Genomic DNA, 12,209 nt, shown 5'->3' with positions numbered 1-12,209 from the left:
GGGAGTCCTATTTGGCAAGTCAGTGCATGGTGGCACGATTGCAGATAGTGACTCCCCGGCACTTGTACGCTGCAAATATGAATATAAAAATTAAGTATAAAGGGGCGCCTAACTCAGGGGCCAATTGTCACAAACTGGTGACGTGGCTGCTCAGTACACACACACCCTCCCTGGCATGGAACAGTCCTGGAATGCTGGCTGAAAAAGCTGACGTGGCACTGCTGTACAGCCTCCCGGAAATCACGGACATGCTGACGTGGCAGACTGCGTACGGAAAAGCAGCGTGCAGCTTTTATTCTACGCAAATTCAGCAAGAGAGAGAGGGAGCTTTAATTGACTTGCTTTATTTTTACAAGCAAGACTAGAAAGTCAAAGAGGCTTTATTTTTTAATGCTTTTTATTTTGAAGCTTTTGGGGCTCTGCTTTTAGCAACCCTTGTAAACCTTTATAAGTGTGGTATGGGCTCTCACTTCTCAGAGCATCTGGACGCAGAGTCTCAAAGTGTGACCCAATGTACTTTGTGCAACAGATTAATATAAAAAGAAATACCGAAAGGGGCGCCAGTCTTTGGGGCCAATATCTCTAGGGAACTCCGCCGGGCCGTGTCGAATCAATAGTGAATTGTGGACTGTTTTGAAGTGAATTCATGTCGTGTCGCGGTAGAATCTTGACTTGGAGTGTCCAAGTTTGTTACAGTGGTATCAAAGCACGACCGATTTCTCTACTACCGGGAAATCCGATCCTTTTTACGCGGCACTTATGGATTCAGACAGAGATCAATCGACTTCCTCTGCATTCGGAGATGCGTGAAGAGATGACAAAGAAGATTCACGTGAAGAGTACGGCCCGCCTCGGCCTACTCAGCCGGAGATTGAAGAGATGGAGCGTCGACGATTGATTGACGATGCAACAGAGATGATGCTAAATTTTGCGAAGGACCCGAAATTTGCAAAATTTATGATCCAGACCTCCTTCGATGAGGTGCACTCGCAATGGTGGCAAACCACAGAACCACCCCTCAAACCGGTACTCAAGAAACCTCCAACTCCAAGGATGTTTACAGAGCAAGAATTAGAAGAGGTGGTTGATACACGGATTTCTCACCTTTTTGACGCGCAGAACAAGGCCGAAAAGCACGACAAAAAGCAGAAGAAAGTCACTGACTTCCCGGGTTATTTGGGTCATCAGTCTACATTTGCATTGGCAAGAAAGCAGAAGAAGCATGTGCAATTTGAAGAAGTACCAAGTTCTTCTTCTTCTCCTTCTTCTCACAGTTTTTCTAGCTCATCTGACTCCAGCTAAGAAGACAGAAAAGGGAAAAAGCGAAGCAAAAAGCAAAGCTTTGGAAAGGGCAAGAAAAAGACAAAGAAGTCTAAATCTCGCCCAGTTGTTGACACTTCTATAGAGGACTCGTCTTCGGATATTTCGGACTCTGACGACAGTAGCTTGTATGTAAAGAAAAAGAATTTCTATAAAGCCAACCAGTATGACTTTCTAGAGAATAATGCAAGAAAGTCCGAGAGTTGAAAGAAGGTGGACAGTCAATTATATTTGACAGTTTTCTGGATATCGAGATGCTTCGAAGGCTTTGGCCTTCATACAACCGTTTGACATAGCTTTCTCTGGAGGGCGTTACTCAGAGCACTCCAAGATTTGGAGGGCTACCTCCTACTTCAAGGGAAATGCTCGAACTTGGTGGTCCACGCTTCTATTGAACAAGACAGCGCCAGTAAATGGCTGATATTTAAAAGGCTTTTTATTTCTTCTTGGTTGACTCGGGAGTACGAACGCGACATACGAACTGCTTGGATGACCAAGAAGGATACATTGGACACATATTGCGAGAGATTCTGGAGATCTTTTCCACCAGCTTCTTCATTTAAGAAGATCTCATTCAAAGAACAGATTGAGCAGTTTACCTTGGGACTTCCTACAGAGATTCGAGATCACTGCTTAGAGCAAAAGTCGGATTCCATTCAGGAACTCATGAGTCATGCGAAACGGGGTTTTGTCATTCATTCATGCAGTTTGACCTACCCCACAGATGCAATCATGATGCAAAGGACCGAACAGACTTCGAACAATGAAAGTAGAAAGAGGAGGAGAAACCCAGAAAAGAAAGAAAAGGATGCACGACCAAAGCTCACTCTTCGAGAGAGAGCTCTCTACATCAAAGAGGGGAAGTGCTTTGGATGGGGGGAAACAGGGCATATCTCCGCGAAGTGCCCTAAAAAGGCACCGAAGGAACAGAACGACAAGGATGAAGACATGCCTGAGGGTTCGAAAGCAATTGAGAAACGTGGACGAAAAGGCAAGATGAAAGCAGGACAGGTTCCAGATTGCATGGGTACTGATCCAAGCACGGTTGACGAGAGTACAGAACTTTACCGAGCTTGGGGCAAAGTGAAAGACCAAGAAGCCCTGATTTTCTTTGATGGAGGAGCCAAGGCCAACTTCATTTCACCTGAATTGGCGGCGTGGCTCGAGATCACACCCGATCGGATGGGACCACTAGCAGAGGCATTTCTAGCAGCACACGGCAGGGACGTAGCCATTACACCTGTCATTGGCAAACTTCGGTTGCATTGTCAGTGGTATTTGGAACACGAGGGCTTCTACATAATTCCTTTGGAAGGTTGTGATGTTTTCCTGGGAATTCCCTGCTACCATAAGAACAACGTCGTGGTCGACTAACGGGCGAGAGAAGCGACTTTAACTACAAAAAAGGGCCGAACTATTGTACTTGATGTGAAACTTAAGGGCAAGCCTTGTATCGGCTTCCACCGTTTCAAAATTAATGAAATCCAGTCTGTTTGTTTACTCGATCTTTTTGAAAGAGTTAAATGATGAGAATAGGACAAATATGTCTAAACTTGATAAAGAACGCCAGGATTTTCTCCACACTCATACTGATTGCTTTTCAGAGGGCCTGCCAGGCGAGTTACCACCCGCTCGTCCTAAGGATCATACCATTGATCTGATACCTGGAAGCACACCACCGAACCGGCCACCTTACCGTGTGAGCCGAGCCCAGAACGACGAAATTATGAACCAAGTGAAAGACCTCTTGGAAAAGGGTCTTGTCCAACCTAATACTTCACCGTACTGCTCTCCAGTGTTGTTGGTTTTGAAGAAAGACCAAATCTTGAAGAATGTGCATCGATTATAGAGCTCTCAACAAAATCACCATCAAGGACAGATTTCTGATTCCTAGGATTGATGATATTCTTGACCGACTACAGGGATACTCGTGTTTTAGTAGGATCGACTTGAAGAGCGGATATCATCAGATCCGAATCGCGCCAAGAGATGTCTACAAGACAGCTTTTCAGACGACTTTTGGGTTATTTGAGTTTTTGGTGATGCCTTTTGGCCTAACCAATACCCTTGCAACTTTTAACCGGATGATGGACAAGATTTTCGAGAGTACAAACTATTTGTTGGCACTTTCTTTGACGACATCATTGTTTTCTCCAAGGATGAGGCAGAACATAGAGAACATCTGCTACAGGTCTTTCAGGCATTACGAGATCACAAGTTGGTGATTAATGCGAAGAAAAGTGAATTTTTCCTACCCGAGATACACTTTTTGGGACACATTGTCTCAGCAGTAGGAGTGCACATGGACCCGGCCAAGATAGAGACTATCCGTGATTGGCCCGATTTAAAGAATGTCCATGAAGATAGAAGCTTCTTGCGCTTGTGTTTGTACTACATGCGGTTCATTAGAAAGTTTGCACAGGTTGCTTTCCCTTTGCAATATTTTGACATAGAAAGGAGTCTCTTTCTCGTGGGGACCCACAAAAGTGACTGCCTTTCAAACACTGAAAGAGAAATTGACTATAGGACCAGTTTTGACTTTGCCGGATTTGCAAAAGTCATTCGAAGTATATTGTGATGCTTGTGATCGTAGTCTGGGTGCGGTGTTAATGCAAGAAGGCCATGTCATTGTCTTCAAAAGCCAATTGTTTTCAAGGGCGAAATTGACAGCACAGTTTATGAGAAAGAGTTTTTAGCGGTTATCCATGCTCTTAATCAGTGGCGACATTACCTACTCGGAGCAAAGTTTATTGTCTTCACAGACCATCAAAGTTTACGCTACTTCTTGTCACAGAAGCAGCTATCGGAAAAGCAGATGCGGTAGGCAAACATCTGGTCACAGTTTCACTTCCTGATTGTCCATGTTCAGGGATAGAAGAATTTGGTGGCAGATGCTTTGTCCGGAAGCCGTTGGTTTTTTCCGCAATACATCAGAGGAGCTTCGAGGATATTATCAATCAGTATGCCACAGATACAGATTTTACAGACATTTTCACCTCGGATACGGAATGAGGAGATAGTAGTGGGATATTCCATTTGGGATGGCCACTTGATGAGGAAAAGGATGTTGTGCGTTACACAACCGTTGAGAAAAAAGATTATGACCGAATACCACTGTCCACCTTTTACGGGTCACCGCGGCATAGCTACCACCTTGAAAGGTGTGGAGAGATACTTCTTTTGGGCGGGACTCAAAAAGGATGTGGACGATTTTGTACGCAATTGCTTGGTATGCCAGAAGGTCAAGTATGACAGGCATAAAGCACATGGATTGTTACAGCCTTTACCCATACCCACCCACCCCTGGGAAAGTATTGCAATGGATTTCATTTTTTATCTCCCGAGAACACAGAGTGGTCACAATGGTATCTGGACTGTTAACGACAGATTCAGCAAGCAAGCTCATTTCATTCCAGTGAAGAAAACAGTCAAGCCGGATCACTTAGCGAGACTGTTTGTGACCCAGATCTTCGGCATGCCTGAGACGATTGTCTCCGACAAGGACCCCAGAGTCACGAGTTTGTTTTGGAAGGCTATTTGGGAAAACATTGGCACGCGGTTGCAGTTCTCGTCATCGTTCCACCCACACACTAACGGGCAATCAGAGATTTTTGACCAGATGCTTTTGGGACTATTTGCTTTTGAGTTAACTGCTTTTGGGGCTCTGTTTTTGGGGCATCCCTTGTAAGAATAAATAGGCCCAAGGGGCCTCACTCTTCAGGGCATCCGGATGCAAAGTCTACGAGCAAAGGTCCCCTCGAGAGTTGTAACTTTGCTCAAGCATTAATATCAAAATAAATATCAAAGGTGTGCTAGCTTTTGGGACCAATACCTCTGGGCACGGGACTACGTTGGGCCGTGTCGACTCAAATTTTAAAGTTGTGAAGTATTTTAAGTGATTCTCTCGTATGGCATGTAGGATTCTCGTCTAGGGGTGTCTAAGATTGTGACAGTGGTATCAGAGCACGGCCGATTTCTCTTCTACCGGGAAATCTGATCCTCTTACCGCGACACACATGGATTCAAAAGACGAAACCCGCAATAATCAGACGAACCCTCTTGACACTTCCGAAACGGGAGCACGGGAAATTCGAATGAATCACCAAATCCAGAGTACGGGCCACCTTGGCCTACAGGATATCAATTGATGGAAATGCAACGTCAACAACAAGTTGATGATTGTGCAAAGCAGATGCTTCCAGTATGCTAAATTTTTGACCCGGCACCCGATCGACGAGGTGCATTCCCATTGGCAGAAAGCCATCGATTCCCCAATAAAGTCAGCCCTCAAGAAACCTCGTGTCCCACGGATGTTTACTGGAGATGAACTCGAGGACATTGTCGAAAGACGAGTCAACCAACTGATGGGGCAAAGGAGAAGCAATTCAAGAAACACAACAAGGAAACTGACTTCCCTAGTTACTTGGGGTGAAAATCCCTTTTGCGAATGCAAGAAAACAGAAGAAGCATGTACGTTTCGAAGGATTGTCCAACTCGTCCTCGTCTTCTTTTGACAGCTCGGACAGCTCATCCTCTTCTGACTCGAGTGATGAGGACAAAAAGGGTAAGAGACAACGAACGAATCACATACTAAAAAAGATCAAGAAGAAGGCCAAGACAAGCGAATCCCAACACTTTCCTCACAGTTTTGATGAGGATTCATCCTCTAAGAGTTCGGACTTCGATGACCATATATTTTACTAAAAAAGGAAGCATCTTTACAGAGCCAATCAATATGATTTTCTCCAAGACAAGGGCAAAAAGACCAAGGAATTTAGAGAGGAAGGGCAGACAGTAAAGTTTGAAACCTTTTCAAGGTTTCAAGATGCTCCTAAGACTTTAGCCTTTATCCAATAGTTTGACATAGCATTATCTGGAGGCCGCTATACAGAGCACTCCAGAATTAGACGGACATCATCCTTTTTGAAAGGCAATGCACGGACATGGTGGTCTACTCTTTTGTTAAGAAACGAAGCACCGACAAAGTGGCTGAAGCTTAAGAGACTCTTTATTTCTTCGTGGCTCACTCAAGAATACGAACGAGACGTGATTACTGATTGGAATCATCTTCGGATGGTCAAGGCAGAAACCCTTGGATACTTACTGTGAGAGATTTTGGGATGTTTTTCTACTTGCTTCATCCTTTAAGAAAATCAGTTTCAAGCAGCAAATCAAGCGGTTTTGTTGTGGACTTCCCAAAGAGATCCGAGATTACTGCCTTGAGAAGAAGTCTGAGTACATACAACAATTAACGAGACATGCTAAGCGAGGATTCGCTATGCATTCGAGTAACTTGACTTATCCACCAAATGAACCTTCAACAAGTCATAACAGAAGCAAATGATAGAGAAAGACACGATCTCGACAGACAAATGAACAGAAAGACAAATATTTCAAAGCGGCAAATGCACGGTGCCCCAAAAAGGCACAAGAATGAGAATGGCTGACAAATTGAAAATACAGTTGGGCGAGGAGATACTTGTTGCAGAACAGATATTAGATAGAAAAAGTTATGGATGAACTACTATTATTTTTGCTTTATGAGTTTATGAATGAAATAGGACTTTTTGAAGATGACTTTGATTTATGTATGAAACTAATGTTTTATGGAAGAACCTGCTATTTGTGAACAAATAACAAGATTCAGAATGAGAAGATGATGAATTCAGAGCAATGAAAGCTCTAGAATGAACCTGATAACGAAAAGAATCATGAATTTTGAATCATGATGAATGATTGAATGGACTTGTCGTGAGCATATCAAGAGTTCCTGCGGGATGAGATGGCCACACAGCTAGAACTGAATTATTGAACCACTCTATTCAGTATGAACTCACTGTGTGATTGATGGATTGATAGATTTTTAGGGCAAATTTTTTACCAAATGCTTTTGGGACTATTTGCTTTTGGGGCTCTTCTTGTGGGGCATCCCTTGTAAGAATAAATAGGCCCAAGGGGCCTCACTCTTCAGGGCATTTGGACGCAGTGTCTGAGAGCAAAGGTCCCCTCGGGAATTGTAACTTTGCTCAAGCATTAACATAAAAATAAATACTGAAAGGGGTGCCAGCTTTTGGGGCCAATACCTCTAGGCATGGAACTACGCTGCGCTGTGTCGACTCAAACTTTAAAGTCGTGAAGTATTTAAAGTGATTCTCTCATGTGTCGTGTCGGATTCTCGTCTTGGGGTGTCCAAGATTGTGACATGATAGGCGCCAATAGTCTTGCCCCTATCTCAACATTCTTTGTCAGTCTATGTGTCACCCTACATGCTTTCCAGTTTCCTTTCTCCAAGCGCCCTACATAGGTCAAGCACCTGGAGCTTCACAAGCAACAAACCCTTATGTAGCTCTCTTGCAACTTCTTAAGTGGTTCCTACAAAATTTCAACAAGCATATCGAATGCATTCAATATTTGCATATATTCAGCCCTGTCCATGGCTATGGGCCAAATTGGTGATGCTTAATGAATCTTGCCTTTGTGGTGTGAGAAATCCCTATGCATTATCTACACAATAGAGACAATCCAACACACATTTTACAAGTTACTATAAAGATTACCTTGGTGGTATTATCCTCTTAAGCCGTTTCCATGCTTGTGGAACACAAAATTTTGAGCGCAAATTTGTGGCAAGCTATGCTCTTCGAAAGCTATAGCTTCTTTACTATGGCCATTTTTCTGTTCTTTCAATTCCTTCTTCTCCTACTCTACTTTCTTATCATAAACTTGATCATCACTATGCTTCGTAAGAACGAACGGTGCTTTTTCTTGGGTAAGTTCTTACAATATTTTCTATGAAATTTAGAAAGACCATCCTCAATAACTCATGCAAAAAACGACCTCATCAAAAGATGTAGATTTCAAAAGAATCAAAGCCTTTCTCTCCTTTTATCCATTTTGTTCGACGTGTCAAAAGATGTTTGCTTCTACTTTGTCCTTCAATAAGAGTTTTTTCTTCCTTGTCCTCAGATAAGAGCTTCATTGAAGGGAAAAGAAATGTACCATTCTTCTTTAAATATACATGAGATGCTCCTAGCCAACAATGATATAGCTTGTTGCTAAATGGACTATTTTCTTATTTTTTTGGGTAATTTCTATTTATTGAGAGTAGGATATTTAAATGTGTGCACTTGAACTATAAGGTTAGGAGCTGTAGATCTACTGGCATTATTAAAAGCCATCAGAAACGGACAACTTTGATGTGTCATATGATGGGTGACATTAATTATCATGAAGGGGTTGTACCGTTAGTTCCGTAAGAGAGACCGGGAAACAAATATTCCTCATGTGTCACATGATGGGTGACGAGAGCATCAGAAAGGGAAAATTCCATTGGTCCGGTAGCAAATCCGAATTGGAAAAAGGAATACACGTAAAGACGAAAGCACAAGAATAAATATGGGTTCTCGAAATCTTTTTCTACAAAGCGCAATATTTTTAAGTGTTTTCCGGGAAAAGGAAATGCTTTCCCACCAGGAATCAGTGTTCGCATTGCATCCGTGCATGAGAACTACATCCGGGGACGCTTGGAATGTGACTGTGTAACATAAATTTTAAGCTCATTGAGTTTTATTGAGTTTTGTCCAGGTTCACACTTCTTTTAGAAAAAAGTGACCGGCTGCCCACTTAATAAGTGGGCAGCTCATTTAAAATAAAACAAGGCCTTAGAAAAAAGCCAGTGCTGGCCATCTAGCTGAAATAAAAGAAAACAATTCCTTTCTCCCTTGCACAGCCAATTCTGTCGCCGGCCCCCTCCCTCTTCTAGCGCTACCTGTCACAAACTGCTGACGTGTCAAACCCCTGAAGAATGGAGCCAACTTGCAAATGCCGGCCGAGGGGCCTAAACCCTAAGAAAAACAAGTAGCAGAAGAAGAAGTCCTACCAACTTATGGGGACCCCGTCCGATGGGGCCCCAAGTGACATAAAGGATTAAAATAAAGCAGGATTGGCACACATGCATAGCAGCTAATGACGTGGCAGTTTTCGGATTTTCTGTTGGCAATGCTGACGTGGCAGCTTTCTGCAAAATGCGTTGATAGTGCTGACGTGGCAGTCGTATGGAATTCCATGATTTACACTGGCAGCTTTCTGGCATTGCTTTTGGACCATAAGCTTTTGAGTTTGAAGGCTTTTCATGTAAACTGCTTTTCATAGGTCAAGGGCCTTTAAATATGTGCTAAGGGCTCATTCTCTCGCATGCTTCCTGGAGAAGGTGCAGAGTCTAGAGTACCGGCTTGTACTATGTTGATGCAATATAAAGAAATACTGAAAGGGACGCCAAGGTTTGGGGCCAATATACTCTGGGGTGGAATTCTGCCACTCTCTCTCTCTCTCTCTCTCTCTCTCTCTCTCTCTCTCTCTCTCTCTCTCTCTCTCTCTCTCTCTCTCTCTCTCTCTCTCTCTCTCTCTCTCTCTCTCTCTCTCTCAGTTCTGTTCTTTCCTATTGGCACGTGGTGCCCGTCTTGTGACACTACCTCCACCCCCTATTCCAGTTGGTTTTCCACACCCTATTCCTGCCACGTGCGGGTGCCTATAAAGACAGCTCACTCTCTCTATCAACTTCCCAGTTTGACCAATGCTAGTAGCAAGGAGTACCTTCGTTGGGAATCTGCAAGTGATCGTGTAAAGCTAGAACGCGAAGTTCACTTTTCCGCACTCGAAGCGACGGGTACCGATTGTGAATTCACTGTACGAGTTGTTGTACTTTTGCAGGTACTCCATCACGGAGAAGGAGCAAGGAGGCCTCGTTCTATGCTCGTCTCTTTTTAGTGGAAAGTTTATTCATTTCCAGCTTGTTGATTATTCGTGTGCGCTCCCCTTTATGACAGCAGTATCAAAGCTCAGATTCCTCTCTTTCTCTGCAAAGGAGGACGATTCCGGGAAGGAACGGGAAGAACCATGACCAGCCATAGAAGACCTGCTGAAGACGAACTTCAGCAAGTATGAGTTCAACTCGCAGAATTGCAGCAGCTTCTTACGCTGCCGGCTGTCCATAAGGTTTTGGAAGCAATCAAGAAGCCGCAAGGAACAGATGCCGATGGACGTCAAGAAAATCTTGCTAGTGCTAGTAACCCCCAAGAAGAAAATCCGGAAAGAGGTGCCGAAGCGCACAAGGGATCTCCGGATAAATTGCCTTCCAAGAGCAAGGGCCAAGAAAAGGAACTTTCTCTGCTCAACGAAAGCAAGGATACCTCTATCTCTTCTCCATCACTCTCTCCTAATTATACTACTACATCTACTTCTCATAAAAAATCTAAATCTTCTCCCAAAAGAAAACTCCTACTTCTCCCCTATGTAATACTAAAGAGAAGCCCAAGTTCAAGAAGGATAATTGATAGCGTCATCACAAGATGCGTGTTTTCAAATCCGATGACAAGGATGTCAAGATTGACTACTACTTAGGATGGAGAGACATAGCCAAGGCACTGTCTTTTATCAGACAGTTTGAAGTTACTCTAGCCAGCAGAAACTTCACCGAAAAATCCAAGTCGAATCATGTTGGGATGCATCTCAAGGAGACATCAAGAAACTGGTGGTTAGCCAAGATTCTGGAAGGTATGCGAGCCAGAACACCAGCTCAATCCAAAACTGAATTTTATGAACAATTTCTTCCGCCTGATGTCGAGGAGGACATTCGGACGGAATGGGACTGGCTCGGCCAAAAGCAACATGAAAAAGTTTCAGCCTATATTGACGAGTATTTGTCACGAGGACATGGCAACTGCTAACCTTAGTTGTTGGTTTCTTTCCCTTGATTTTTTGTTTAACTTTTGGGATCCTCTTTTTGAAGTTGCAAATGGCCGGACACTGTATCGCAAGTGTGAAACAACCGACGGCCGAGAGTTTCACCCGTAGACGGAAAGGCATTGTCACCACAAGTTGGTCAGGCCGACCCGCACTCGCATCCGAGCAGTAGAAGTATGTCTAGGCTCTACTCAAAGTTTGAAGAGAATATCACCCGATAACTCGGCTACATTGCATTTTTGGATGTGGTCCCAGTGGTGATAGATGGTCAGATGACCAGTAGAAGTGCCATGGAAGCGTCTCCTAAAATTTAGAGAATTGCTATTTTGGGCCATGAAAATTTGTTCGTATCATTAGCTCCAAAATGACAAGAGGAACATTTTATTACTCTGCCGCTAAGTCAACTGAGCAACCGGTTGAGATATTTTTAGATCGGAAGGTGCAAAACGGGAAAACCATGCATAAGTGCCATTTGGCACATTTTTGGGCACTTTCTAGCTTGAGAGAGAGAGAGAGAGAGAGAGAGAGAGAGAGAGAGACATTGAAATTAAACGTGGGGCTGCATTTTCAGCCCCATGGTGGATTGTTGCACGTACCAAAGCTACTGTGTGCTTGCCTACCCTCTATGTACAGTGAAGTGCAAGAATTGAAGCCTTGCACAGCATTCACTGCCTCTCTCTCTCCCCTCTGTGTAGTTATGTGATGCCCCACAAGAGGGCTCTTAATTTGACCTATGTACAGTTGTGTGGGTTCATGCGTGATTGCCGAGGCAAGAGCCTCTTACACAGGTACTGGATTAGCTAGTTGCTAATCCCCCGCAGGTACAGGTGACTTTGGAGAGATTTCGCGCGAGAAATCGCGTCCGATTCAAAGGCAAGTAGCCCTATAGGTGGCAGATGCTTTGTCTCGGAAGTCGTTAGTCTTGGCTATTTTCGCGATTCATCCTAGAAGCTTCGAGGACATGGTTGATTAGTACGCCATAGATCCGGATTTTTCCGATGTATTCACTCCAATACACAATGGAGAGGTGGTAGTGGGATATTCCATACAAGATGGCTACTTGATGAAGAAAACGATGTTGTGCGTCACATAGCCGTTGAGGGAAAAGATTCTCATTGAGTGCCACTGTCCACCTTTTACGGGTCATC

General features: G+C 43.8%; 1 protein-coding gene across 2 annotated transcripts in view; it reads right to left on the bottom strand.

Annotated features, from left to right (window-relative positions):
• LOC147445568 (uncharacterized) overlaps positions 1 to 12,209 on the bottom strand; it is a 112,355-nt gene that overhangs the window by 18,328 nt on the left and 81,818 nt on the right. The gene's annotated exons all lie outside the window — the stretch shown is intronic.

The sequence above is a fragment of the Adiantum capillus-veneris genome, chromosome 12 (assembly GCF_014529385.1).
Source record: "Adiantum capillus-veneris isolate H3 chromosome 12, ASM1452938v2, whole genome shotgun sequence".
Taxonomy (NCBI): Eukaryota; Viridiplantae; Streptophyta; class Polypodiopsida; order Polypodiales; family Pteridaceae; genus Adiantum; species Adiantum capillus-veneris.
The sequence above is the reverse complement of the archived record's forward strand: the minus strand, read 5'-3'. Positions and strand labels throughout refer to the sequence as shown.